This window comes from Mixophyes fleayi, chromosome 4 (genome assembly GCF_038048845.1).
Source record: "Mixophyes fleayi isolate aMixFle1 chromosome 4, aMixFle1.hap1, whole genome shotgun sequence".
In the NCBI taxonomy this organism is placed as follows: Eukaryota; Metazoa; Chordata; class Amphibia; order Anura; family Limnodynastidae; genus Mixophyes; species Mixophyes fleayi.
In genome coordinates, this window is record NC_134405.1 from 115341907 (window position 1) to 115346123 (window position 4217).

Below are 4217 nucleotides of genomic sequence, written 5' to 3' on the forward strand. Positions count from 1 at the left end.
GTATCTTGGTACCATGGTGCGCATAGCTTGCACTTACCTCCAACCACCTATATCTCCATCCCATATTCCCTTATATAAAGAGTGCATTACTAATTGGTTCACACAGCCTGTATATAAAGTAAAGAGTGGAAATACATCATGACTTTCCCTCATGCCCAGAGAAGCTCCTGGCTGACCAGGATAGACCCCAAAAATCAGAACTATCCGGATGGAATTAGGACAGTTATGTATTAGGTATGTTATTTTATTGACAATTGGAGACACAAATACAAACAATGGTGATTAGAAAAAAAATATCCACTGTTCACTTTATTAACTACACCTGCTAGATAATGCAAATATGTCATCAGCTAGTCATGTGGTAATAACTCATTGCATAAAAGCATGAAGACATGGTCAAAAATTACAATTGTTGTTTAGACCAAACACCAAAATGGAGAAAAAATGTGCTCTAAGTGACTTTTACTGTGGAATGATTGTTGGTGCCGTACGGGTTGTTTGAGTATCTCAGAAACTGCTGATATCCTGGGAATTTTACACATTAAGGAAAGTAAACAAAAAAAAAGAAAGTAACTTTGCAACTCAGCAAAACCATGTTGAATTTGAGGGGGAGGTAAATTTTAAATGTGGGACATATATATATTTGGGGTAGGGGGGGGGGTAGGGCATGTCCTAGATCAACTTTAAATTTCAGTGTACAAATAAGCTATGGCCCCGAAGAACGTGCCACAAAGAAATTTACATTCAGATAAATTACTTGCTGATTTCTTTAAAAAAAATTCTAGAAAGCCTGGATGTCGGGGTTCCCTGACCCCTCCTCAAGGGGGGGGGAGGGTACTGTCACGAGCCGCTGGTAGTACGCCGCTTCCTGGCGTGTGGTAGCAGCCCATCACGTGCATTAGTCTGGGCTTCACTGATGATTATAGTCCCTGCTTGCTAGCATACTTCTCCTGTTGTTGTTGTACTTGCTGTCTTCTGTGTTACCGTTGCTGACCCCTGGCCTGGATTTTGACATTGCTGATTTGCCTGTGACCCTGACCCCTTGCTTGAATATTGACGCTGCTGAATCGCCTGTGACCCTGACCCCTGACTTGAATACTGACTTCGCTGATTTGCTCGTGACCCTGAAACCTTTGCCTGGATACCTGATTCCTCCTCTTTGTAATACCTGCGCTATGATCTCAGGTTATCAGCTCCTACTACTAGAGAACAAGACCTGGGGGCATCCGAGTACCTATGAGCATGTCTAGCTCTACGGGAAAGGCAGCTACTATAGGTGAAGACCTCTGAAGCAGTTCTAGGAGTTGATACCTGTGGCATGAGCCGTAACAGAGTGCAAAATAATAAACTAATCTGCACACCTTGCATTTTAACATAGTTTGTCCAGGAGAAAATGTACCACATTTTTGCCTTACTTTCCTTAATGAATCAGGCCCAAGGTCTCTAGAGTTTACAGAGAACTGTGTTCAAAACAAAAAACATCCAGTGAGCGGCAGTTCTGTGGGTGGACAAACCTTGCTGAAGAGAGATGTTAGAAGATAATGGCCAGACTGGTTCCAACTGACAAAAAGACAACAGTAACTCAACTAACCATGGGTGGTATGTAGAAATGCATCTCTGAATGCACATCCAACACTGAAATGGATGTGCTAGGGAAGCAGAAGACCACACAGCACCCTTTGTGACTGCCACATAATACAGACAGCAACCTTCTGAATGCCACACAATACAAAGGGCAACCTTCTAACTGCCACACAATACAGAGCACCCTTGTGACTGCCACACAATACAAAGCACCCTTGTGACTACCACACAATACAGAGCACCATTGTGACCACCACACAATACAGAGCACCCTTGTAACCACCACACAATGCAGAGCAACCTTGTTACCGCCACACAATACAGAGAGCATTCTTGTCACCGTCACACAATACAGAGGGCAGCCATGAGACCGCCATTCAATACAGAGAGCTAAATATGATTTTTATTGATACAAACTGTACAGTTAATGTGTGAGAATGTGATTATTGTGATTCCTCCTTGGATAGTACTTCTGCCTGTTAACCCCTCGTTTACCAGTCCTTGCTTGTTTTGACCACTCTCTCTCGGATCCTGATTTTGTACTGCACTATTGCCTGTGTACCAGATCCTGGCCTCTTATTGCTCTTCCCCTGCATACTGACTTTGTACCTCACTACCGTCAGTGTACCAGTCATTGTCTAGCCGACCTGCTTTCAGGTTTCCCTTTCTCTCCACTATGTTATTCCTGGTGGCTGATCAGAAGGCCGTGACCTGCATGTTCCCGGACGCAAAAGTCCATCCTGCCTTGCGGTGGTTCTTGGTGAAGACCGGGGTCCCGTTAGATTCTTTGCTAGCGAAATGTGGAGGAAATGTACACCCCTTATACTTCTTTCTCAGTATTCTTCTCACATTATAAAAGCAAAAGCTGGGTTTTACCAGATTACACTGAGTCTTAGGACTGGGATCTGGGAAGGTCAAGTAACAATCAGACTAAAATATTCCAATTTACTCTGGCCAGCTTCACTAGTCTCTCTGCAGTGGAGATTTAGTTCAATATGCTTTCTCGCTAGTGCAGGTGTCCCTCTCAACTTTGTAAAATGCATCCAGGTGCCTTGGGTTCCTGCTGGCGGTGTGGTTCGGGAACACGGTATCTAGTACACATTTGGTGGAACTGTTCTGCTCTAACACCTTTCTCTAGTGTAGTTAGAGAATATGCTATGGAAATTGAGGGATAACCAGTGCCGGAGGTGGGATTGATACTGTGTGGTGGTTACAAAAATACTCTTTGTGCTACATAGCGTTCATTAGGCTACTCTTTGTATTCTATGGTTATCACAAGAATGCTCTCTGTATTTTATGGTAGTCACACAAATGTTTTCTGCTCTGCATTATATGACGATAACAAGGATGCCGGTCATGACAATGTTTCTATAATATATAGGGATCGCAAGAGTGCTCTTTTTATTGTATGACAGTAACAAGAATGCTCTCTATATTGGCAGTCACTAGGATGCTCTTTATATTGTATGGCTGTCACTAGGATGCTCTTTGTATTGTACGGTTTCATAAGAATGCTCTCTGTATTGTATGGCTGTCACAAGATTGCTCTCTGCTCTGAGTTGTTTGGCGGTCACTATAATGCTCTCTTGTATTGTATGGTTGCAACAAGAATGTTCTCTGCTCTGTATTGTATGGCAGTCACTATGATGCTCTGTTCTGTATTGTATGGCCATCACTAGGAGGTTCTGTGTATTGTATGGCAGTCATTAGGATGTTTTCTATATTATATAGTGATCACTAGGATGATCTCTGAATTGTTTACCAGTCACTTAGATGCTCTCTTGTATATTGGCAATTAGAATGCTCTCTCTAGTCTATAGTATAGCGGTCAATAGTATGCCTTCTGTATTGTATGACGGCCATATGATACTCTCTGTGTTGTATGGCAGTCTATAACTAATACTGGCCAAATTATCATGAAAAACAGTATAATTCCTACTATGTCTTGCAATCAACTTTGCATGGCACATTCATGGGAGTATTTTCATTAAATTCAAACAGAAAAAAACATTTTTAAACTGCAGATGCTAGTGTTTTTAACCTTTGAAAGGTATATCTGCCCCCAAGAAGAGGTAAAGAGGGCAGTCTTTTTGACGTGGTCCCACCTACAAAAGGACATTTTCAGAACTCTTTTCCATGGACACTTTAAGTTTCCAATCCGTCCATGTGATCATCAATTCCTATTGTTGGAAAATGACATCTGTAGATGTTTCTAAATGTATGGGATGCCCCCAAATGCATCTTTCAGCATTGATACACAAGCAATCATGCCTGACATCTGGGGGAGGAGATCTTGGTAATATAAGACTTCAGCCAACTAATAACCTGCGGTGTGCAAAAGTGGTGGTCATCTCTTCCCTAAACCCCAAGTCAATTGACTAAAGACACGTGGGTGGAAGAACAGTGGCAGGAGACCTGAATCCTATAAGCGAGTGAACTATACAAAACATAGTCTTTTAAGTTTTCATTCTTCTTATGAACTATCATTGAACATTTAGGTGTGGATCATATATTTTTTTTTACTTATGGTATCTAAACTGCATGTCAATTGATTGACACATTCTCTTGTTTACCAGATAATGAGAGTTATTTTGAAGTTCAAATGCAAATTATCAAGTTTATTTTAAAAGCAA